General features: G+C 41.2%; 1 protein-coding gene across 1 annotated transcript in view; it reads right to left on the bottom strand.

The window, feature by feature from the left end:
• LOC139688552 (protein O-mannosyl-transferase TMTC1-like) overlaps positions 1-27,184 on the bottom strand; it is a 1,154,623-nt gene that overhangs the window by 691,069 nt on the left and 436,370 nt on the right.

Here is a 27,184-nt window from a genome sequence, read left to right as displayed (position 1 = left end):
CTCCTTCCCTTATCTCTCAACTGGCCAATAATCTTCCATTCCACAGTACTCCATCCATTACATCCTGTCATATAATTTACAAAATAAACTGAAAACTCTTTTCCTCCTCCAACGTTGGCCAATGCACCCTACTACTCAACATACGAGTATACTCTCGCCTAGTCTCATACAAACCTTCTCCCGCATTAGCCTCTCACCCAGTTCCTAAAAATGCCTCCCTGGATGATTATTACAGTGAGCCAACTAATGCCTCTTCGCCCCGTCAGATAAACACTGAAACACGAAGAAAGGACTCTCACGGATATATTTGACGTTTCGGCGGACATGCCGTCATCTTCAAAATGCCGTTCTCAGGGGGAGAGCGGAGAGAATAGGTGGGGGGGAGGGATGCGTGTGTAGAGGGGGGGGGGAGTTAGGTACGAAGCGCGAAGGGACTCATGAGGGTCCGATGGGTGATATGGCGGCCATTGGATAATTTTAGTGGGCGATTTAAAATCCAGGAATTTTGAAACATTTAAGCTGACATTCGCGGGGTCATTTACATATATCTGAGGCATTCCCCTGTGTAAATACTGAACATTGGCAATGAGAGCATCGTGATTCATTTAAATTTTATTTGTGGTGTGAGTGAACAATAGTGAAGAACAAACGAAAAGATATAATAACTGTTACACTGAATTAATGCAAAAGGTGCATGAAAACTCGGAAAACGAAGCATGAAGTAAGAATAACCTCATTGGATATATATTGTGAGATCATGTGCACACGTTAGAGGCTGAGTGGGAAGTACTAGTGAAAACATGCAAACATAAAATACGAAAAATACCAAAGTGAGGGGTCACTAAGACATGAGGAGGCCCGCCGATAAGAGCTGTGGCATAGCAGTCTTCGAAACGACGACCATCGATGGCGAAAGGGGGTTGGTTGATTGATTTCACGAGTCGTGCCAACGGAGAGATGAGTGGGCAGGGCGAGGCATCCGCCTCTTCGATCCAGCCGGCCACAAAAACGCGTGCACTCCGATGCGAAGCGCCGTCAGTCCGGGCGGCACGCTGCCCACTCCGCCATGTTCGCTCGCGAGGCGTCGCAGCGAGAACGGGTCTCCGCCGTGCACCCATAGCGACAATCAGGGAACGTCAGAGCACCACAAGGAACCGTGGGGCGCTGCGGAGCATCACGATGTTTTCAGATGCCCCATGCTAATGCGTTTTCGATGCATATGATTCTACATTGGGTGATGCTGCAATTGGAAAGGCGACTTAGTCCTTAATAAATACGATGCCAATTGTTTCAATGCCCTTTCTCAATTAACACGGCGGTTGGAACTACCAAGTCGTATGACCGTAGCGTGCCACGGCGCTGCAGGGGTGGTGGCTCCGGGTGGCAACACGAGGGCGGGCGTTTAAACACACCGTCGCACCGGAGGCAACGGACATCGCCTTTAAAAGGAATGGCGTGCTTCGATCGGCTCGGGATGCTCTTCCCCCCGCCCCTTCGCTCGGGAAGGGAGATTTTTTCAACATTTTATGATTTTAACAATCGCTCCCTGTCGCGTTTACACGGCAGGACGAGGACCCGGAGTTTGGGAACGGGAGTGGGTCCGGGCAGGAGAGGGTCCGGGGAGGAGCAGGGGCGGGGGATATCCAGGATAGGGGTGGGGGGGCCCCATTTGGGTCGCGGCACGCGCGGGAGAGGTTTTCTCAAGTTAAATTGCTGGCTGACGTGTTTGAGCGAAAGGGTTGAAGGACCCCTAGCGGCCCCTTGAGAGGTCCATTCGCCCCACCCCCCGTGAGAATACGTCTCGCAGATGATCCGACGTTCGCTCTCTCTCTCTCTCTCTCTCTCACTCCCATTTCGTTAGTTCTCATGATATTAATATCCTCGCTGGGTTACGTCCATATGCATCACTAGTACAAGTCGCTTGATTCCATCACCGATTGATTGCATTGAGTTTTCTGCGACGCGCCTTCCAATCGAAATTTCTACCGTTTACCTTTCATTTAGCAATAGCATTTATAGGTGAATTAAATACATCGGCGTTTCCAAAAATGACACATTGTTTACATATGTTTAAATTACACTCACTCCTGCTTTCTCATACTATATATGTATTTATTAGTTACAAAGGGCTTCCTCGTATTACGGTTTCAATTTACTTTCCTTCCCATCACCGTATACTTCTAGTCGGTGTCTTGCAGTAAAATTTGAATTGGCTAAAAACCAACACTGGCGCAAAGAATTCGACAATAAATATGACGTTGCTACGATACGATAGAGTGCATTAACATCCGATAAAATATCATTACACAGAGTAGAGTTTTCTCCAAGGGAAAGTTTTACTTGAACCATTTTCTTTAAATAATAGAATGTAACTAGAGTAGTTAATGAGTAAAATGTTGGCCCACGAGAAGAATATCTCTTACAAAAACCTTATCAATACGGTGCTCCGAACTACTCGTGCAACTATAAAAAAATGAAATAATGAATATATTATACGTACGTTATATGTTGAAATATAAGTCAAAGAAGAAAAGAGGACACAGCGTTTGACCGCAGAAAAAAGGGCTGAAGCTAAAACTAATGAAATATTTCTGCGGGACCATATGAAAAGGCACTTGGAAACTTTAGGGCAATCTTAAAGACGGGGAAATGAGACAGTAAAAGGCGGGGGATAGAGAGAAGAAATACAGATATTGTAGTGCTGTGAAAGGTGAGACGGGAGGATAGGGAGGATTACTGGAGTTATTAAATTAGAACATAAGACATGGTGAATGGGAAGAGGGAAAACGAGAGGTGGCAAAGTACTGATTAAATAAAAGAACTGTGGTAAATATAGAGCAGGTAAATGACAGAATAATATTAAAATAAGAAAAAGTAGCACCAAAAAAACATCATTATTGAGGTCCACATGTCCACAAAAAGACATATTTACAGTATAAATGGTACGCAATAAACTGGAGCGACCATATGAGTGTGCCTGAGGCTGGAGATATTTAATTATTTTAAATTTGGAAATGGAAATCGGGCGGTGGGCGAAGAGAATGAGTGATGCAAGTCCACCGGATTGGGAGCGAGGAATGGCCGTGGAACGAAAGCAATTGAGTTCAGCATGAGTCGGGGATTCCTCATGACGAACACGTGGTTTGAACAACATAGCACACGTAGACAAGTGTAAAATGTCCCGGGATTTAGATAGCAGTGACATTATAACATAGCTAGGCACAAACTTAGGGAATGCATTATAAGTTCGAGCGATTTCTCGGCAGCGGAAATGAATCAGATAAAAATTTTAAAGCCGCCGAAGGGTAATACCATATTTGAGGGGACATAATAATAAAGAAGGATTAGGAAATTTAAGTGTAGAAGCCTCAAACGAGACACAGAATGAAGCAGCTGGACGCATTACAAAATATAATTAATGAGGACAGGATGACGGCTAAAGCAGAAGAAAATTGTGAACATATCAAGAGGAAGATGTCGCAAACCACAAACGAAGCTACTGATAAAGTAAACAGGTGAAGGCTAAAGGGGCCATGGATCACCGACGAAATGATTAAGAAGATACGCGAGAGAAGGGAATGAAAGGACGTAAAGAACAGGATGAGGTAGAAGTAAGGACAAGAGAATAATAAACTGAGGAGGGAAACTAATAGGGCAAGAGATGCCGTGTCCGAAGATACGCTGAGATGACATGGAGAGCTGATAAAGGAAGGTTGAAAATGAAGCGCCTCACAAAAAGTTGAAATATCTTTAAGAAATTATCTTGGGAGAAACCATAAAAAACATTAGAAATAGGGCAACTAAATTGTTAATTGTCATATAAAGCATATGAAAAAATGGGAAATATAAGGTAAAGATAATCGGTCATCAAGTTTAGCCATGTAAATGGAATGTGAGTTGAATGGGGTTGGCGTGGTCCCAGGAATACACACTTCCTTGCGAGAAGGACAAAGATTAAGGAAACTGAAACATAAGACGTGGAGGCAAAAATCAATAGAAAATACTTTAGGATTACAGTAAACGTTGAAGGAAGAGTAATAATCGGTTGATTCGTATCATTTCCAAAAAAGAATTTTGCAGGAAGATTTTGCTAGATCGGTGTTAATTATCATCCCAAATAATGGAAAAATAGACATTTGTGAAGGCTGTGACCTAATACGTTTGATTTCATAGGCACTAAAAATCTAGGGGTCATCAATGAGATGATGGAAAGGACGTAAAAGGTTAGTTTTTTACTTATCAATGAAGGAGATGGAGGACAGGAGGGATGCTTGTGGCCATAGCGGAAATGAGATCGACAATAAAAAGAAAAAAGGACCACATCATGATGCATTGATTGATTTATTAGAATACCCTTTATTGAGAAAATAAGGCAGAATTAATGAATTTGAGACAGAATACAAGAGTGCGGCTCGTTTAAACCTTGATGTGGTTTTGTGCAGCACGGAAACGTGGTCACTGAAGCAGGAGGACAGACGTAGATTGGAGGCTTTTGAATTTTGATTGTGAAGAATATAAGAAAAGGTGCAGCAGGTAGGGAGGAAACCAAATGAGGAAGTGCCACGTATGGTGGAGGAAAAGATGGAGTCGTTGGGATAAATGCCACGGAGGCAGGAAGATTGGATGCAGAGCATTTTCGTAGCCAACTGTACGTAGCAGACTGGGTAGAAGGGGAAGAAGAGGGTAGTAGGGTAAGGAGGGGGTTGAAAGAGAATAAAACATGTCGTACGGAATAAAGAAAAGAATTTGGTAATTGAGAAACTTTTTTGAAGACTCAGGTGTATTATTTTTTCTTGTGATGCCGAGGTTAAGAAATGCATGATTTTGTTATTTGTGTCGACTCAAAATTTATCTTACACTGACGGCTACCAATTAATAACGAATTAAAAGGTCCAGGAGTGGCAAACTTCTATTTACAAGAATTTCGTCGGAAACCGAGATGAAGCGCGCGGAGAAACTGACAGCCTTATTTCTCCGATATAATTTTTCATGCGTCTTTAAAGCTTGGGGTGGGAATGGTGACTCCTAACAAGAAATATGAAATACGGCCTTCGGGGCAACTACAACAGATGAATGTGGAACCTCCAGATCCTTTATTGACCGTTATATTCTCGCAGATTTCTTAGTGATTATAAGATTAATTATGTTTCTCTAAAGGAATTAGGATCCAAACGCGACATTAAAAATACTTCCTACATGTTATTAATTACCTTAACGCGAGTCAAATTTTTTGATCGTACATTTTTAAAAGGTAGTCCGTTCACTATGTTATCCAAGAGCGAATACATTAAACTGCACTCGTTCTAATTAAAGGCACAAATCAAAAAAAAAAACTCCCGACACTTTGGTGCAAAATGTCCCCGAGTCGGTTGATCGTCAGTTCGAGTCAGTTTGAAATATCTGTTTGCTTGAATAACTAATGATATGCAAATGAAAGGAAGCAAGATTATTTCACGGAGTCATCTGCCCTTTGGAGTAGAATTATGGGATTGAAAACGTGAAAATAAACACAATTCATAACCTGAAGCGTTAAGGGTGAATCGGAAAGCCTCGAAAGTGATCTAAGAACTGAGGAATTCCTTTCTCGGAGGCGGGCAACGCCCGAAACTCCGCCTTCAGTCGGGAGAGGGGGCAAGCGAGCAGCCTCGCAGTGCTCACTGACGGCTTTCCCGGTCGGTTGCTTGGTTGTTGCTTGTTTAAAGCGAGGGTAAACAGAGCCTTCAACGAGGGCTGGCAAATGCTAAATATTTCTTGATTAAATCACAGGCGATTATCCCACGAGCTGAGCGTGGATTAGGGGTTTTGGAGACGGCGGGGGCGTGGGGTGGAGGGGGGGGAAGGAAGGGGCAGGGCGGACTTGGAATTGGTACAAATGTCGGGGGAAGCGGAGGTTGCAGGTGAACAAGGAAGAGGCAGAAAATGCGCGGGGTGAGAGGTATTGAGCGGCTGGGAGGAATGCTGGATGGAGGCCGAGATGGAGGGTTGCTTTTGAGAGCGGCGAAGAAGAAGGAATGAGAGAGCACATTTCGGTCTGAAGTAAGGTGGGCGGATAGCACTCCAGAAGAAAATAACGTCGGCCGACCAGGGTTTTGACTGGAAGAAAAACTAGCATACACACTAATACAGATATTTGCGGTTAGCGAACAAAACTTGCCTTGGGTTGGTAAACTATCTTTTACTACGGATTCGCATAGCAGCAATGTCCCCAAATGGAATATTGCTCCAAAAAACTCTCAAATTGACTAGATACGAAGAATATTTTTTTATGATATCTCATTTTTAAATATTCATTTTACTTCGCAGACACCTTATTGTTGTTTGAAATTTTATAACCCCAAAAAAATTCAATGCTCCAAATTTTCATTCACATTTAAATTTGCAAGTGATTTTATGATAAAAATCGTGATAACTTGAGGGTATGAAAATTATTTACTTTAAATGGAACATATAAAATAATCAAAAGAAAAATAATGGCTGGAAATCATTATTGAACTGTTTTTAATTAACGAGTAGAAAAAAGGAACCTATTTCGAAAAAAGGCACATCGTTAATTCGAAAATACAAGATGCCAAGGAAAGAAAATTGTTTGCTAGAAGTTACCGAGGTACATGATAAGTAGTAAATATCACAAAGGACATGATTACTTTAATTATTGAAGTGAGTTATAAATTTGAATTAACAAAATCTGCGTATATAGTTGAAATTAATCTGCAGTTCCTAACAACCTCATTAATAAAACAGCTATAATTCATAATCTAAAAACGCCTAGAAGCACACACAGCTACTAGCTGCAGATTTAATACTTTATTATTATTATTAGGTAATCTACCGGTTAAGGTACGTTTTTGATGGACGTAATTACTAATTAAATAAATTGTGGCCCCAGCAAAACACAACATCCTACTCTATATCAGGCCCCTCTTCAGCTCTGAGTACTTTCTTCCTCCCTTCATCCCGTCCAACATCCCTATCCTGTTCCTTCCCTTTCCTCGTTTGCCCAACATTCTCCCCTCAATTACAGTCTTTAACATCCCGCTGCCGGTCAATACCCCCTTCATCCACATTTTCTGCATCAATAGGATTGCTCCCAACAGACCCCTCTCTTCGCCCACCATACCAAGTACTTCCTCGTTTGCTTTCTTCTCTGTCCATTTCACCTTCTCTATTCTTCTCCAAACCCACATTTTAAAAGCCTCCAGTCTATGTCTATCCTCCTGCTTCAATGACCACGTTTCCGCACCGTACATAGCTACGCTCCATATCAAAGTTTTTACGAGTCTTTTCTTAACATCCTTACTCAACATCCCCGTCATCAACTCCCTCCCCCTTGTGAAGGCCTCTTTGCCTAGTGCTATTCTTCTCCTTACGTCCTTACCATTTTGACCGTGTTGGTCCAAAACACTACCGAGATATGTAAACTCTTCTACCTGCTCTAGTTTTTGCCCTCCTATTTTAATGTTAAGCTTAGCCTTTTCCTTTCTAGAAAATCGCATAACCTTTGTTTTATTAATAATGATTCTCATCCCTTACCTGTCGCACTGAATTTCCAATTCACTAAGCAATGCTTGCAACCTTTGGCTGACTGACAAACTAAAGCTTGGTCATCAGCAAACCAAACTGATTTTACGAATTCCCCGCCCACTTTCATTCCTACCTCCAGTTCTCCCCATGCCTCTTTGATCATTTCCTCTGCATACATGTTGAACAGCAGGGGTGATAATGGGCAACCCTGCCTTACGTCTCTTCCTTGCACTGCCCATCCGGACTCCCCGTTCCCCAATCGTACCTGAGCAGTCTGAGATATGTACAGGTTGCGGATTAGCCTCCTTTCCCTCCAATCTTTTCCTATTTTCTGCAATATACTCATTAGTTTTTCCCAATTCACTCTATCAAACGCTTTTTCGAAATATACGAAACATGCAAATACCTCCTGATTGTGTTCAATATTCCCCTCGATTAATAATCTCATAACTGCAATGGCATCACGCGTGCCTCTCCCCGTCCTAAACCCTAACTGATCATCTTCTAAGTAATCATTTGCCCTACTCTCTATCCTTTTGTTTATGACCCTGAGAACAACTTCAGCTGCGTGGGATATCAATTTAATTCATATTATTTAATAAATAAACTAATTAAGATTTATTCTAATCTTAAAGCGAAGAATAATTGAAACAAAAAACGTGTGCTTTACAAAGAACAAATTCTGAAGATCACAGCGATATAGCGAAAATACCGGAGTTGGTGGAAGGCATGGAATAATAGACGGCAGCCGTGTTGACCCAGCGTAAGGATGGGAAAAGAACGTTGCTAAATGAAACAAGAGCCCATTTCCTCCGCCACGCCTCCCAATGCATTTCGAAGCCCTGAGGTACGGCCGAAAGAAACAAATAATTCCGTTTTCACTTCCACGCTCATTTTCTTCTTGAGCCGTGCGAGGAAAACACGCCATCTCCGCATTTTATTTGGTGAATATGCGCTCCGAAACCTTTATTTACTATTTCTTCTAAATTTATAATTTCGTTCTTTTTCTTCATTTCCAATCTAACCTTCTTTACTTACTTTGTTCCATCCTTCGCTGTTCTCCTCCTTGACTTTATTCTCGCCGAGGAAACATTTCGCAATTCTCCGCAAACACACACGCCTCGCCCTCCAGAAGCACTCGCGCCCTCTCTGAAATTGAAAACACTTCCTGGAACTCTCCATATTTCTCATTTCTCTCTCTCTCTCCTCTCTTAATCTCTGCAATTATTCGGAGTATGAAAAAGCAGCGCCATAGGCACTCACATGCTTCCGAAGTATTACAATGGATTCATTTCCCTTCCGTTTGACTCCGGGTTTTTCATACAGAAATTCAGATGAAAATTTGACTTGATTTAATGCATTTATAATGAATAATAATATTTCCACCAAATTGTTATTATCCAATAAAGTGTAATCTTTGCGCACATTTGCATTACATTCACTTTTAAATGAGCCCTACGCGACGGCTGAAATTCCGCACAGTGAGCAGCCCAAACCCTCAACGGGGGTTTCCCCCAACTTATAGCCTTTCATTGATAATTTGTTCATCTTGTTACTTCGTATATCCTACAGCAATTTCTTTGCACCAAAAATAGCTCATAGATACCAGTTGCGAGATTAAAACTTCTAAAATCCATATTTCTTTATTTTAGCGATTGAGGAACTTGACATTACTCTAATTCAATACGTTCTGCGCCAAGTATAATCAAGCATTGGCGGGTAAAATAAATTCCTCCGGTGGAATTTCACGGCAATAAAATAATACACTTGCAATGAGAAATGAAACTATATTCCTCAATTTCCCAGATCATGGGTCAATCAGAGTCAACGGCGGGTCGCCACAATAAGGTGTTTTTGCAAAATTTTTGGTTTCATTGAATGTAAAACTTTTCTTTGACACATGTAGGACCACAAACGGTGATTATAAAAAATGATTTATTCAAAAATAATTTAGGAAAATAATAAGGCGAAAAAAACGTATTTATTAGAATTACTGAAAGACAAATTGTTGAAATGCATAAATAAAATAAAAATATCATTTACACAGGATACAAAATTAATTTTATCAAATATTTTCAGCTGTTTACACTGACTTTCATCAACGGTAAGCTAGAATAACTTTGAGCTTTCCTCCAGATATTAGCAAAGCATTTTAGTTTTGAAGGTGCATATGGCTTTGCCCCTCCCCGGATTACAACCTTGACGTGGCGGAAGGACATGTGCGTTCCGATGACCCCTAGAGCTGTACTGGCGGGAGTAATAATAATTCCTCTTGGTAGCGTCAGCCATGACAGATAGGTCGAAGGTTATGAGACACACGAAAGGTAGTCCACAAAGCGTCTGTTCCTCAGTGAGGCGGCTGCAATGGCGCCTGACCCAGGTGGGGTGGCCAGTTAGTGATGGTGTCACGTTTAAAACACTATTAAGCATGGCAACGGGAACCAATCTCAATTATCATTCCCAAGATTTAAATGATGGACAATACAGAGATTTGGAGTCCTGGTAACTACGGGGCTCGGCCCAATCGGCCGTGTGTCGTGCCCGCTAGCGAGAGAGGCAAGGCTTCCGCGGTCGTCATCCCACGAAACCCTTGCCAGGGAAAAACGGCAACAGCAGGACAGAAGACTCTTGTATTGAATTATTTTAATTAAATTTCTTTTTAATTTTCTTCAGTCCCATAGCGGGAGAAAAAATAACAGTGAACTCATCGGAAATTATGATTTTGGGAAATGAAAGACGAAGAGACCGATATTGCAAGTAGCGCGAAATATTGAGCCGAGGAGATATCGCGGGATGGTGGAATTTGATAAATGGCAAAAATAGGCGTTTGATGAAAGGAGAGAAGTATGATACTATTGAGCGCGACTAAGAGCCAAACAGATTACTTAATGAAATAAGTACCTTACAATTGATCACAAGATTTTAATGATACATTGCCTTGCTCAGTCGAATAAATGCAATGCTAAAATGGCATCCATTTTTTTCATCCAATATTTCATATTTAAAACCGATAACCATATAGCATGTGATAAATGATATGCAACTTGAAAACTCGTGTCTAATTATCCTGTTAATAAGGTTCTTTTGTGATCATACTCCTTCGGCACATGCATCAACCGAGGTCGCTGCTATAAGGAGGCCGTTCCCTCCGAGTGGCGAGAGGGATCCGAGGGTTCGGGTGAGAAAATGCGCAGCTGATTCGGAGTGGCAGTGAAGAGGCCACCTTGTGTTTGCGCACAGTGCATGCCGAATGGGTGAATTAAAAAAGCAATTCCGTGGTTCAATAAGACGCGGTATAATAATAATTTGCGGAAAAGTTAAATCAATAATGCCCGGCCGGCATTGTTTCTAACCAGAGAAAAAAAAACAACAAATGGGTACTATGAAATGAACTCTCTAGATTGACTCTTGAAGAGAGTGCGAGTGTGGTTGAGTTGAAATTGGTTGATAGGGTCCAGTTGGAAGAGAGCTCATCTTGTTATAGACTGGATCCATCCCTCCGAACTTGTTCACAACATGAGCATAACCAACGTTAGCAATTGAATGATGAATTGGATATACGATTTGGTTTCCCTCTCGCATAAAAATTTCTTTAAAGGAAAATATAATAGCAGGTACGTCATGAGCCCAAATACTTCAAACCCTTAGTGTGCTTATTCAACAAGAATTTAAACCATAACTTCAGGAGAATATCGTACTCTAAAATAATCACAGAATCAGAAGAGATGTGGTGGAAGTGCTAATTATTAATAAGAGAGACGGTTTTCTTGCGATTTTCCACAAAATAAAAAATTATTTTCGACTAGTATCGATGCACTACATCCTTTTCAAGACCGTGAAAATGACTTATGTAGCACATCGAAACTGGTCGAAAATAAATCTTTATTTATTGGAAAATCGCTGGAGTTAACGTCTCTATTATAATAGCATATTTGTTTGGAAACTAATGAGTAAATGAAAAGCCCTTTCGCATTAGATTTCAGTGTTAATTCAGAAAAAGTGCAATAAAAATATACGGGAAAAATGATATCCTATAAGGTTCTTCAGGCAAAGGGGCAACTCTGATATATTACTCGTGTTTTTCCTTATACTTTATCTTGTGCTGATAATTAAGATTAATTATTACATTATTTTCATTTTGGATGAGAAACTTCCTCACATGATATATTAATGAAGAACGCCAAGGCTCTCAGTGATCTAAAAAAAGAACAATGTATAGGTCAAGTGTGCCCAGGGTTATGTTGATGACAGGAAAATTCTAATCACCACGCATCCCTTTTCATCGGAAGCATTATCCACGTAGAAGAGCGAGCAAGAATTGAGGGACAACTGAAGCTGAAAATTAAAAAAAAAAACCGGAAGAGGATATTCTGAAAAAGGAAAAAAGAATGAGCGAGATGACTCGGAGTGCTGTAGATGGCAGTGTTTACAGGTATACCACACACACCATTGATGGAAACAGCCGTGTTCACTTACAAATGAGGGAAAGAACGCGGGGGCAAAAAAAATGATGACATAAAATGCTTGAGTAATTAAACTAAGAATATCCAAATACAGAAAAATTTAAAGGAAAAGCAACGAATAACAAAGAATCTCTGACTTGAATAAAGATAAATGAGAATCATTTTTCAAGCAGAGTAAAGGAAAGTCGAGGGAAAAAATAACACGGATTAGATAGCTAGACTTATTTTACTTTCAGCACAAAGTGAACTCAAAAAAATTAGAAAATACAGGGAAGAAATTTTTACGTAACCTTGAAAGTTATGCATATTTTAAGGCTCCTTCAAGTTAAAAATAAATGTTTTGTAAAAAATGCAAATCATTTTAAGATAAAAAGACTCACGAACACAGTAATCAACCCGAAGGTCGGTTTGGTGGGTGATGGTAGAGTTCACCCAGTAATAATCCCTATACGGCGTGAGAAATTCACGCATCAGGGCAGGGGTGCCAGTTCCTTTCCCTGTGCCGGTAGGCTACTATTTTTTCACATACAAAAAGAGTTCTTTATCAATACAGAACAATAAACATCCTGTTAGAATGTTAAAAGAACCCCACACTTACGTGTATAAGCACTATTTCTTATATACTTTATATCTAGGCCTCCTTATAGATGTAAATTTCTCATGGTCTTAAAAAGTTTTTCAAACACTCAGGACTGTCAATCAATCTCTCTATTCACTTAGCAAATATCAGTATGTTGTGCCCATCATATTAAAAAAGCAGATAGTTTCCTCTCTCGCTATTGCTCACTTTAATTGTGGTGACATAGCGTATCAAAACCTTTCAAACTTGCTATCAGTGAAGCTACAAATGGCTTTTGACTCGTGCGCACGCTTCATTTACAATTTGAAAATTACAGATCACATTACAGATTATTTTAACGAACTTAAACGGCTATTTCTGGATTCTCCAAAACTACAAATACTACCCTTACTTTATCAAATACTAAATCATAAAACCGCTTAGTATTTTATCAATGACTTAAATAGCCTTGATGTAACATATAAACTTTATAGCAGAGGAATTATAAACTCGTTATCCCTCATCACAGAAAAACTACATACAAACATTCATATGCAGTTGTAGCATGTGGTAATTGGAATGAGCTATCATCCGTTATAACAAATGCACCATCTCTCCCATCGTTCAAGCGCGCACTTTATAAATCGCTAATTTCCCAGTAAACAAACCGGTAAGAACAGAGCAGTAAACAGACTTCGACGTCCTTCCTTTTTCTTTCGCAGGAGCTTCATTTTGGGATCACTATATTTAACTAGGAATGTTGTTTTACAAATATTATTTACATGCATAGTATTTGTATGTGTGCTCGTTGTATATTTTGTTTTATAGTACTTAATTAACCAGGCAACTAAGATTTTGCTGCTGTATGTAAATCCTAAGATATTATATGTATTAATTTTATTTCTATTCACGCATAATTTGTGTAATTTATCTGCAAGTTTAATATTGTAAATGTGTGACAAGGGCTTAGGTCGTAGAAGAGACTTCATAGTCTTAATCATGCCCCCAAAATAAGACGACCATCTATCTATATCTATCCATATATATCTACAAAAAGAGGATAGAGAGTAGGGCAAATGATTACTTAGGGGATGATCAGTTTGGGTTTAGGAAGGGGAGAGGTACGCGTGATGCCATTGCAATAATGAGATTATTAATCGAGAGGAATATAGAATACAACCAGGAGGTATTTGCCTGTTTTGTAGATTTCGTAAAAGCGTTTGATAGAGTGAATTGGGAAAAACTAATGAGTATATTGCAGAAAGTAGGAATGGATTGGAGGGACGGGATGCTAATCCGCAACCTGGACATGTCTCAGACTGCTCAGGTGGGAGTGGAGAACGGAGAGTCCGGGTAGGAAGTATTAGGAAGAGGTGTAAGGCAGAGTTGCCCATTATCACCGTTGCTGTTCAACCTGTATGCAGAGGAAATGATCAAAGAGGCATGGGAAGAACTCGAGGTAGGAATGAAAGTCGGAGGGGAATTCTTTAAATTAGAACGGTTGGCGGATTGTTCAACTCTGGTTTGCCAGTAAGCTTAAGGATTGCAGAAAATACCGAACACATTAAAATATGAGTTTCATAGGCATGGGATTGGAAAAGATGCATAAAAGCAAATTTATGAGGTGTATCAGAAAGAGAGAGTCTAAGGTACGCGTTGAAATAAGAGAGCAGAGAACATTTCAATTTCCTCGGAGGTGTCTTGGACCGTGATGGCCATAGGAGTTAGATCGAGATGGTGCGGGGGCTAACGTACTGGCTTCCCACCTTGAGGGCGCGGGTTCAAATCCCGGCGGTGTTGAATATTTTTCAGAGGTATCTCGATCCCTACTTGAGGTGCTTTGTGGAGGGCACTTTGAGTGAGTACGCCGTCCGTCGGATGGGACGTTAAGCTGCGGACCCCTTGGCGCCTTTCGTAAAGAGTATGCTAATGCCGACGCCAGGTTTCTCTCCACACTTCATCCTTTCCTGTCCATCCCCTATGGCGCAAATGACCTCAGCTGTCGGTCGCCTCCCCTCAAAACTACTACTACTACTAGGAGTTAAATGAATTGAGTTGTCCAGAGAATTTTTGAAAAGGAGGAGGGGATTGATGACAGGGTTCTCATGTTAGAATGTTAAGAAAAAGCCCTTCAAAACTTTGATTTAAGTGTTATTTTATTCGGCTCGGAAACTAAGTCTTTGAATCAATAATATAAGCTATCCGGGAGATCGGGATGGTGCGGTGGATAATGTACTGGCTTCCCCCCTGAGTGCCCGCGTTTTAATCCTGGAGAAGCTGATATTTTTAAGTGCTATCGCTATCCATACTTAAGGTGCTTTGTGTTGAGCACTTTGAATGTGTACACCGCCCGTTGGATGGGATATTAAATACAAGATATATCCGCCCTAAACAGTTTAGAAAATACAGACAAAGTGGAAATAGGGCTCTAGTTTTGTGCCTGTAGTCGGTGCCACTCTCAAATAAGGGTAATTCTATATAGCTTTCTTAATTCTACTAAGAACTCATCTTCTGTGAAATATAAATAATATGCTCATAATAAATTAGGAGCGAATCATTATAATTATAAATTTTAATAACTACAAATGTTTTCACAATTTTTCCATTATACATTTAACTGAAGAATTAACACAATTTATTTTCATGGAAGACAAATATTAATAGAATCAGGGATTCTAATCCGCCAAATGGCAATAATACTTCTCTGCTATTATTCATATAACATTAGAATATATTTTTGCAAATCAGAGACTTAAATTTTACTTACAATATTTTGGAATCATTAAAACAATTGGATGTAATTTTATACTTCCTAGTCCTGTTTATTTTGTATTACTCATTTCCGAAAGAAAATGCTATTCCTGTTTAAAATTACCAGAAAATAACTGAAGACTTTCAATGCGAGATTTGTAACATGAAAGTCACATTCTTTTGAAGTTCAATCCGTCATTTAATAAATTGCAACCTTGAAATTTGATTATTCGTTTGGCTCCTAACCTATCCAGCAGATATGCTCTCTCTCAATGAAACTTAAAAGCTTTTCCGTCGTTCAAAGTTTAAACTTACACGTAATTGAAATCCAATGATTTTAACATAGACATACATGGCGTCACCTGAGCCCACATTACATGCAAGAAAATTACAGGATACCTGTCAAACGCGCCCATATTGATGATAGTGGTAAAACTCACTAGAATTAATAAAAACATCGAAATGAATTCGTTATTGAATAACATGACAAATTGACAAGAGAAGCCGCTTAAATTCTCTTTTGACATGGAAAACATTCCACATTTTACGTAGTACACAACACCAAATTAACGGTGGAATAAATTAAGAATTAAAAAAAGTTACATATCAAAGAATCATTCCTGTAAAATAAGTAAATAATCATATAACAAAAAAATAGCCCTTGAGTGACATTAATTAAAATGTTGCCTTATTTCATGAATAACCACTAATTTCGAAGAAATTCCCCATAAACACACATAAGACTGACTATACATTGTTATTAATTTTATTCATAGCTATTCGCAGAAAATCAAGTGATATCAAAACCAAAAATAAGCGGATGCTCTGCTGGCTTACTTTAATAGTATTCTTAAGCAAACATTCAGCATGAAAAATTAAGGTAAATTTAGTGAATACGGGCACATATTTTACGGGTAAATATTTACGCAACGATGAATAAAAAAAATTGAGTTTGCGAAAATAGAGTTGAGAGGCAAACAAGAATAAAGGTTGAGAAGAGGGAGGCGGAGGAATGCGTCGAAGTAAAAGGGAAATAATGCGTCGCGATGAAGGGATGGATATGAGAGCGGTCGGTGGAGGGAAAAACCTCCGGTGGAGGAAAAACAAATACCGCGGAAGGATGCGAGCGATGTGAGAGTGGGGAATGGCAGGGGTTGGGCGGGGGATGCTGAGGAGACAATCCAGTTAAAGGGAGGCTCATGCAAAATTCGCAAAACGAGTCAAATACCTCAAGCAGCCGGATAAACGTTTCTCGGCGAGGAACCAAGGAAGAGCTGACGCTTTTATTTCGTGGGGGAATAGATCTTAACCCGTTATGACTCACGGCGGCTCCGTCTCTCCGCGCTCTCCCCTTAAAGAGGACAAAGAGTGCGGCTATGGTACTGAAGGGGAGGGAGGTTGGGGTGCATGGAGGGGGCTGTTAATGCTGTCGCGACGGCAGGAAATTTAAAAGAAGATGGGTCGGGAGACGGCGGCGGTGAGTGCGCGGGAGGTGAAGCAGGAGGAGCGGGCATCCAGAGGAAGCGCGGGAATCAGGCGCCTTTGATGGGAGGAGAGGAGACTACGCTCATTTTGTAATGCGTTGACGCACCCGGAAGTACACAATGCGGTATTAATAGTTCCCATTCCATTCCCTACCTACGGATGAAACTGTAAATGAATATGGGACATAATAATAATGGCGATTTACAGAAATTTCGCGTGTTAAGAAATTGATTGCCAGATCAATTAATTTCATCACGAAATATCCTGGATAAAACCAGTACATTTTAAAAGCATCTCGGTGGTCTTCGTGAGTGGTGTGGTAGAGGAATGAGTGGAACTTTTCGTTACTGATCGACCCGAGTTCGATACCCCGTGATGTCTCTGAGCACAGAACAACTTCGGCCAACCTGCGTGATTTTTCAGTTAAAAGATTTTTCTGGGAGTCTGCAAGCGGCCGAAGGAGAAGAGTTTGCATGCGTGCGACGCAGTGCTTACCGTTTGATGGACACTACCCTCCGCCGACTGACTTTGCTTCCCCCGCCCTTAATTAATCGTGTCTTCGAAACAACATTATATCTCTTACCTGCGAACAATCAAGTATTCACAAATGCGTTCCATTGCTACATGCGGAATGCCTAAAATGGTAAAAAAACCTTAAATTATTCTTGAATTCCTTAAAAAAAACATATGTACGCCATTTGAGAAAATTGAGATGGTTGATAATTAATGAAATACGTAACTCTTACTGAAATTTCGAAATGATCAATTCGAGCAAAAATTGTTATTTCTTAAACATCTGACGCGTGAACTGCTGCATAGCGACGGAATCGGGTTGGATGAAAAAGGAAGGACATGTGAAACAAATGCTGTTTCGTATAATTTATCATCAAGGAACAATTATTGGAGATTTTAACGGGATAACTGAATTTGAATACCCAATGTTCCCAATGGATTTTCTTTCACTTGAGATTGTGCTGAAATAATGACGAGGCTGTAGAATCATCACGTACACGCACTTGACTAACGCAGTCTTCATTCTCTCATATTACAAGAGAAACTTACGGCTATCACACATTGACTACATTTTCGGTTGTAGCCTATTGAAACTTACTCAAATACCACTTGCTAGTGTTATTAATATATAAAACAGGAACAATTTATCAAAACTAATATATATTACATACTACTAAACATTCACTACATACTAAATTCTAATGCATGCGTTTAGCAACACACTCACTTGATGAAAATAAGAAGGAATCTGGAAAATTATTAATGACTTAAAACGTCTTAATACGCAATGCCAATTCATTAATACCCGGATATACGTCGTGCTGAGAGAATTACGGCCTTGAAACGCGAGCAAGTTACAAAGTCATTCCGCGCCTTGCAAAAGCACTCATCAAAGAAATAAATAACCACTCTTAAAAAGTTGGGCACAGCTTCGGAGGTAAATAGGCGGGTACCGAAAAGTAAATTGCTTCCGCAAAAGTTGTCGCTCACGTTTCATCCACCAGCCGGTAGTTTTCCGCTCCAGCTGACCCACAACATGAAATTATTTATCCGCGATGCCGAAGAGATGGAACAGGAACCGTGGAAATCGGGAAATTATGAAAAAATAAAGGAACGATCTCCAGAGGAACGATCCAAAAACCTCGCGGAAACTTTAGGTTCGCCTGAGAGGAGTGTGAGGAGGCAGGAGACGTGGGAGAAGAGGAGGAGGTGGAGGAGGCGGAGGAGGTGGAGGGGATTGAGGCGGAGGAGGAGTAAGAGGAGGAGAAGGTGGAGGAAGAGGTGGAGGAGGAGGTGGAGGAGGAGTAAGAGGAGGAGGAGGCGGAGGAGGAGGTGGAGGAAGAGGTGGAGGAGGAGGTGGAGGAGGAGGTGGAGGAAGAGGCGGAGGAAGAGGTGGAGGAGGAGGTGGAGGCACCGCGCCGTGAGGCTGCGAAGAAAGACAAACGAGCGGGATTAATAAAACAAGGGCGGCCGGGGCATTAAATAATTCATGCGTATTTGCGGGTGCTCTTAAGTTTCTTCTTTTTCATCTTTCCCCTGCCCCCCTCCCCAGTGACCTTCTGCCCCCCTCCCCCCAATCCAAGAGGAAGCTAAGCAAGCGCCTCCCCCTGCACTCTCATCTTCTTCTACCTGCTTGCATCGCTCTCCGAATGAATGATTATTCAAATGGCTGGCCGTCTAGCACCGGGAGGGCATTGGAAGAGGGGGGGGGTGAATGGGGAGGGCGGTAGCGGGGGTGGGGAGGGAGGGAATGGGGTGGGGAGGGCGCGTCTTTCCCAGAGCCCGCGGGGATTACACCGCGGAAGGAGCGAGTTGAAATCATAGATGGCGCAGGGGAGTCGGCGCGTGGTAGAGGGGCGGCATCTAAGGAAGAGACGCGAGCCCTGCGAGGGAGGGAGAGAGAGAGAGAGAGGATGAGGGAATTATGAAACAATAATTAAGATTTATTGGTGCAGAGGAAGGTGGGATGCAGAGGGAGGAAGGTGGGGTTTGGCCCGAATTGAAAGGGTAAGCAAAGGGAGGGAGTGCGGAGTGGGGGTCGAGGGAGATGAGGGTGAGATTGAGCGTGGCGGAAGGGGCGGGTGAAGATAAGGGGGGATGAGGAAAGGGTGCGGGTGGGGGTGAAGGGGTGCTGAGGGCTTGGGACAGGTGAACCAAGGGGAAGGGGTTGGGAAAGAGGGCGGGGTGAGGGAAATGGGGAGAGTGTGGTGAAGGGGTGGTAATGGGTGGACGGGGTTTAGGGGTGGCTGAGGCGAGGGGTTTGGTGAAGAGTAGGCCTGAGGGGGGGCGGTGAAGCGGGAGGGGGGCCGAGTGGGAGGCGCTGGAAACTCTGGAGAAGTTTGGAAATACCAGGAAAGGAGAATTTTATGATTTCAAGAGAGCTCGAGGGTTCGATGGGAAGCGGGAATACATTGTTATCTTTTTCTGGTTTCTTTCCCAAGATCGGCTTCCCTCCCTGTTGCCCTCCTCCTTCCCACGCAGCCTCTCCACCCCATGGACCCTCACACAACCTTCAGTTTTCTCCTCTTATTCGGTCGGTAGCGTATTTTTTTGGATTTTCCGGAGTTTCTCTCATCACCGTTATTTCGGCAAAAAAAAGGAATATGCTGTGAGAGGAAAGTGGTTTGGCGAACCGTGAGACGTCTGGAGATTAAGAGCCCATCGGTGGGCGGAATAAAATCGGAATGGAATATGCATGCGTTTGCCCCCTGCCCTCCCACCGCCCCCCCCCCCTGTGCCCCCCGCCTCTCTCCCGCCCTGCCGCGCTCCGATCGGCTCAAGTTCGACGGGCAGGTGCCCTTCATTTGGGATCTCCGGCCCCGTCATCCCCCGCGGGTTCATTAGTGGGCTTCACGGAAAATAAAAACATATAATTATGACTTCGAGAAATGTTGTTTCAGCAATCGAATCACAGGAACACCTACGATAACCAGAATATCCACACCGAAGTATATTTAAACGCTAATATTGCTTACCTCCAAGGAAGTAGCAATGCGTTAATTAATCATTTAGGAGTATTATAGTGTCAAGGTTCCGGATTGTAGAACATATGCAGACAATACAAGTAAAAAAGTGAGAAATCCATATACGAAGGTTATTATGAGTTCAGTTAGCTATTTCTCGGCCACGCATTTGATTGCTAATAATATGCATTGCTGAGAGATCGGCTGGCTGAATAATTTTTTATCGCATGAAAAACTTGAAGAATGTATACTTCTGACAATTTATACGGTTGGCCAAACAGGGTGAGGTGAGAGTGCCCCGGATTCTAAATGGAACGTCACTAGTTGCTTCCTGTAACGTATAAGTCTCAATTCATCGTACCTGAGGAACGGGAAGGCAACTCGTCGGAACTATTCTTGGGAGTCATCCATCAACTCACTAAAACATGCAAACAGTCTTGACGACCCATTCAAAATATTACTTTGAAGACGATTTTTCACACGCCAGTCATCTTTAAACATACATAAAGTCTATCCGATTTCGTGCATGGCCGGCTGTAGAGATTATTTCACCTGCAATTGTCTTGAATAACCTTATATATTTACTTGTAATCTATAACTTGTTTCCTTTTGACTAATCCAGCTTTTATTAAATGGCTTGGTGCGACTTTTATTGCCCATGGCCTAAATAAATCACCACTTCAGCTCAAAGCCCCGTGCTATTTTCCCCTCTACGTGGCCTCAACAAAATATAATATGAATGTAGTTTCCCGAACTATGCTGATTGATTAGTTATCGAGACAAGAGTACTCATGTGGGATGTCGGGGACACACCGGATGACGACATGAATTCTCTAAATGGAAATTAATCCTATCTTACATTATTGTTCACATAATTACGATGTTGCCCCTCTTACCCTCGACAGGTAAAGTAAATTTGAATTAAAAGGAAATATTGATAACTAGTCGTTTTTTAGTAATAACTAAATTCAAGCTATTTTTAAAGTACACGTAATTTTGGAATTCTGAATGCAAAGAGTCAAGTTAAAACAACCATACATATTCGTAACTGTGCTTGCGTCCCTCTCAAACTCAATTTTTTTATGAGTAGAGCTGAGTCATCTGGGGCTTTCCTGTCAACAAGGTAAATTAATTTCGATTTATTTGCCACTTAATCAATTAAAATATACCCTTCGGCAGATATTGTTTAACAAATTTAGCTATTTTATCAATTTCACCATAATACTCATTTGAAGCATTTTAGATTAATCGTGTTACTTCGAACGAATTGATAGATCCCTTTCATATTTTACAACAAATTCTTATTTAAATATTCTTCAAATAAATTGAGCAAACATTTCCACTTATTTTTCATGGATCTTGAATTAAAAAAAAATATTTCCACGTGAACTTGGTAATTTTGCAATGATTAAAAAAAGTCCTGTCTTGATGATGTCGCCTAGGCGACGAAACCGGTCGACTTAGAAATAAAGTGTGGAAAAAAGTACCATCTCTCTTTTGATTTATTATTTAAAAAAGTGTTTGGTACTCGAACTAAAATTGTTATAGTTTTCTCGTTATTTCTTTATTTAACACTATCTCGCCTTCCTTTTGGAAAATAATATTGTTCGGCCAATCATTTTAAACCCTAAAATCAATACAAAACCTGATTCTTATCGATATGGTGTACGGAGTGGCTGCAGCAACTCAAGCCCCCGTGGTGCTTGATGAAGCCTCCCTATTTTACATAACAATATAAAAAGATGGCACATTACCGACTTCTTTGACTTCAGGAACTCATTTGACAAGCCAGACTGCTCCATTATTAAAATTACTTAACCTTTTTTGAAGAGTGCTAAATTTTCTGGCGTCACACACATGCCGCTCAATGGAGATAAACGTGAAGGAGCCAGGCGGAGACAACGCTCTGGAGTCCAGTCACATGCGAGCCTTGTGCCTCAGGGTCTTAGCCATTTCCATTTTACATCCCGATAACACCCTTAAAGCTGAAACACAGAATTTATATCTTCCGAGGCGTTGTTTAAAGAGTTCACTCTCGCTAGTGAGCCATCGACGTGATAAAATTTATAAAATGAAATCTCACATCGGGACTATATCCAATTGGGAGTAAATCAATGGATTCAGTCTCACGGGTCCTTAGTTTATTATTGTTAAGCGTAGTCCACCGATCCTCCAAATATTCTTCCTTTAACTTTATCGCTTTCAAAATTATGACTGAAATAAATTTGTCTTTGGGCCAACATCCAGCCTCAAAAATATTATCATTGAGTTTATAACTCTTTCCATACTTTCTATACCACTCTACGGCGATTTTACCGATTCCCACAACCACAACTAATCCACTTTTTCAAACATTTCCTTTATTTCTTGCCTACCTCAACCGCTCTTGTACGCCCACGGGTAAGCTAGCCATATCAAGCGCTTCCCTCTCTACGTATTTCACACATACGCGCACACACAAAAGGAACTTTCTTCCGACATATATCGACTGAATGAGAAAACACCCATTCTCCCGCTAAAACTTATTCTCACTAAAACAGCTCTTCTATTCACAAGGTGTGAACAAAAAAACAAAAACAATTCTTTCCTGAGGTGTGTGCGGTGAATTCAGGCCTTCGGTTAAGTTAAGGTCGCGGATCGTATAGCAATTGATAGAATGACGGTGTTCACCATTATCACTGAAAATTTTGTGATGCGAAATATCTATGCTAAAGTCGTCCACAAGGCCTTGACGGACAACCAAGAGCAGAGTCGAGTGTCTGCTTGCGAAGACCTACTACAACGGCATCGCGACGATTCCCCACACCCTTTCAGTCCCGACTCGACACCATCAGACTATATGCTATTCCTCCTAAAGTGAAATTCTCCCTCAAAAGGACATCAGCATGGGACCCGATGAGCCGTCTAAGAAGCTTGCACCCTTGTACCCTAGAGGACCTCAAGGAGTCGAGGAAAAGCCGCCCTGGCAAAAATGTGCCGACACTCAAGGGATGTATTTAAAAGATCTTTAAGGTATTGCTAGTAATACCTGAAGTTAATCTATTTCTCCGCTATTCTTCCCGATGCTTTTTATACTAATCATGTATTTAACATTTCCATCTTATTGAATCTATTCTTCGTCAATAAATAACTTTTCACCACATCTCGTAAAGTGAGCATGAATTTTCCTCCTTCACTCTCTGCCATTAATTTCACATTGTTGTGGGGTGCACACGTTTCATTCTGTTTCCCTTCCTCTTCTCCACATCCCTGCACCGCTCTTTCACCGCGTTTCCTTCGCCACATCATTCGCCCATCCTAGCCCACTACACATTTCTTCGTTCTTACTCCACACTAGTCCAATGCTTTCGTTCTTTAATTCATGTTTAATTTATCCTTTAATTCATATTTGCATCTATCTCTTCCCAAGTATCTCCTCTGTGATCCACGACTTCCTAGTATTTTCCTGTTTACCGTTCCAACTGTTTCATCTGCGGATTTTGAAATCTTCTTGAATTTTATATCACAATTGATGAGCCTTTAACTATGACTTCAATCCTCAGTCGCTCATGGAAATTGTGAGAATTGATTATAATGATCCTAAACCTTCGTCTCACCATAATTTAGCATAATTGTTTCCCTTGGAATTCACCGCCCGCACCTACAAGTAGGTACGTCTTTTTGCGGTTTAGATTAGGTTTTAGTTACAGTTGAGGAATTTCTTCCACAAGCCTCTCTTGTTTTACGTGTTTCCATAATTATTCTTCTTTCCTTAGCTTTGCTTTTCTCCCTCCGTATGCCATCGCATTCCATTCAACATAATTAGCGTGAGTATCCTCTCAGAGCCACTCGCAATTATTTCATCAAATATTTGGAAAACACTGTCTGCATCTAAATCACTGTTAGGTAGTCGGACTTTAAACCTAAATAAGAACAACTACGGTTCTTTTTCTTCGATATTTATTAAAAACAATACGTCACTCACCTACTTTTAAAACTTAAGTACGTAATAATTTTTAGATCAGCAATATGCTCTCTGGCTCTCTTCCCTTCCTCCAAATATAACAAAATATTTTCTCCAATATTACCGCTAATGTAACCATCCCATCTTGCTCAGCCCTACTACATATTTTCTCACAGTGATGCCCTTATAAGCAAGAACCAAAAATTGCCTTGCTGGAATTGTCTGTAAATGTATGCCTTATACGTACAGTGAATGCAAGCATGAAAGTTCTCCAGGCAAAAGAATCCATTTTACCGCAGCAGTTCGCCTCACTTGTGAATGGTCTCGTTAGAGAATGACTTGAAAAAAATATAATCTACTTGAACGCATAGCATTCAAGTGCTATAGAGTAGAAAGGCCTCTTCAGTGAAGGTCTTAATTTGCTTATCAATAGTTATCATGGGACGAGAGTAACCCCATGGTTCGCATTCAATATTGCTAACTCCATATCGCCATTACTTCTCAACTCACCTTCTGTGAAAGAATTGTTGTAAGAATGACTACATTGCCATTTTTCATCCAAACTAGACCAGCTACATCCGTGGCGTGTCTCAATCAACGAGGAAGAATGTCAATATTATTATCGTAGACAGAGATAGCAAACAAACGCGAGCCATGCCATACGAAAAATAATCCGGTTCAGAATTTGAGGATTTTATTAGCCATGTGATAAATCAACAGCCCTCAAATAAAGACTGACTTAATAAACAACAGAATGTCACATAAATAGATCGTGGGAGCACGTACAACCTGTCCGCTCCTCCTCCCGAGTGAGCCAAAACATAATGTTTTTAACATAATTTTCCACTCTTGGATCGCGCGCCTCAAGCGTATAATGTCCGTCGATGATTCTGCCGGTATTGGCCCCCGCGACTCGAGCTTTCATCTCTTCAAACAAGGGTGTCCATAATTGGACGGCGGGGGGAGGCCTGGGCAGGGGCACCTTGGGGGGGTGCGGCACCACAGCCGGTCGGGGTGTGGAGGAGAGGGTTTTCCCCGCTTCCGGTGAAAACAAGAATAAACACTTTGCCGCGGGACCACAAACCAAACGCATTCCTCGCGGCTTCAGATTCCATCTCTATGCCAATCATGGAGATGTTAGAGATGAAAATGGACTGCGGGCATGCTGTTTACCATGGCACATATCAGGAGCAAGATACCATGAACATGGCAAGCCTGAAGACGATGCTGAGGATTAATCAATTTAGTAAAGACGAAAAAAACCAGTTTGATACCCGAGGGACATGACTCTCGAAATTTCAATTTCAATATTGGATAGTAGGATCCGTTTCTTCAGGAGGCTTTCTCACCACATGTGCAGAAGATTGATGCTACGTGGATGCCCCACCTTCGCCCGGGAGTGGATTTCAGGTTTGAGGGTCCAGGGTGGTGCCGCGATGAAGGCAACGGGAAGCACCACTTCAGCCTCCACAGACCATGCTGCCTTATTTTCACAGAAATGATTTATGAATCCTCTACACATGTATCACCTCCTGTTTGAGTGCATACCTCACCGTTTCAACTGACTGTTACTTATAATTCTCATGCTAAACTTTTAAGGAGACATAATTTGAAATGTCTGGACTATTATCTTTATTGACATTCAACCGGTTAAGGCAGGTTTTGGACGAAAACCACATTGCAAATCAACGTAAAGCAATGGTAAAACAACGTGAATTAATTGATCGGAAAATAGTTACTGAGATAACTCAAATATCCGTGTCTTTAAAATGGACAGGGAACTACTCAATGTTGGAACAGAATTTCAATGATAGAGAAATATTACTTTAAAATGTAAATTAATCAAAAAAGTATTTCCTATAGAACCCTTACATTTTATCAGATTCGCAGGTATCAATATCTAGAGTAAACAGTCCATCAATGCCCTGCAAGCCATCCAGGGTAATTGTGGGTGATGTGTCACCGCCCTTGATTAACTCAATGCTCGAGATTGATGTTTTTCTCCTACGGTCATTGGCCAGAGTACTTTAATTCTTTAGTTTTACTTCAGGTGAGATAGTGAATCGTGCGAGGAAAGAAAGAGCCCTTGAATACATTAATACTGCAACTTAACTCCATTGTGCTGCCCGAATGGTCCAATCTGTCGACATAATGAAGGGTCTTAATGATTTGTTTGATATCATAGGTTCATTTTTTCACAACACAAGCGGTTCTTCTCGCCAAGTCTCCAATACTTGCCGAGTAACCCAAGAGAGGCCTCACTAGCAGAGTGTAGCACCTCTTCCTTGATTTCCCTTCACGGTTTCCAACAACTCGTCCAGTGAATCCAGTTCCTTCAAAGTGGCTCCACATACCTTCATTGACTGTTCGCTTCATCATAAGTGTTTTTTTGAGGGTCCCAAATATTTAACATTAACATTTTATTTTTACCACGTCAATTTTGCACATTGAGTTGTATTACTAAATCCTCTTTCCCCGAAATGGCATTGCTCTCCCTTTTAAAAGATTTAAATGAAAGCCCCATTCCTTGACTGAGAATTTTAATTAATGGGGTAAACCAATTCGGAATACTGTAGATTATCCATGATCCTCCGGCGACCTCCTTTCTCTGTAGATCACCGTGTCATTCGCAAAAAAGATAACGCTATATTATACGGAACTAGTACCGTTGATGTATATTAATTAGAACACGGGTCCTACAATACTTTCCTGCAGCACGCTGTATATTACACTACCTCTCACGGCCCATGCAATCTACTACTTCCCTTTATTTACGGTGAGATAGGAATTATCCATCCTAGTTAACTACGCTCTATTCTACATGAAGATGTATCTGTTCGCCCACTAGTGCATAAGCGGCCCGGGGACCTTTATGGCCGCCTTTGATGCACAAGGCTATTGCACCCCGTGTGTATTCTACGCTCATTGTTTCAGGACGTCGTGAATTAAATAATCTGAGTTTCGCAAGCTTTACGCTTTCAAAAAC

This window comes from Hetaerina americana, unplaced genomic scaffold (assembly GCF_022747635.1).
Source record: "Hetaerina americana unplaced genomic scaffold, ioHetAmer1.1.p SCAF_20, whole genome shotgun sequence".
NCBI classification, from domain to species: Eukaryota; Metazoa; Arthropoda; class Insecta; order Odonata; family Calopterygidae; genus Hetaerina; species Hetaerina americana.
Note: the sequence above shows the minus strand (reverse complement) of the source record. Positions and strands in the feature narration are given on the sequence as shown.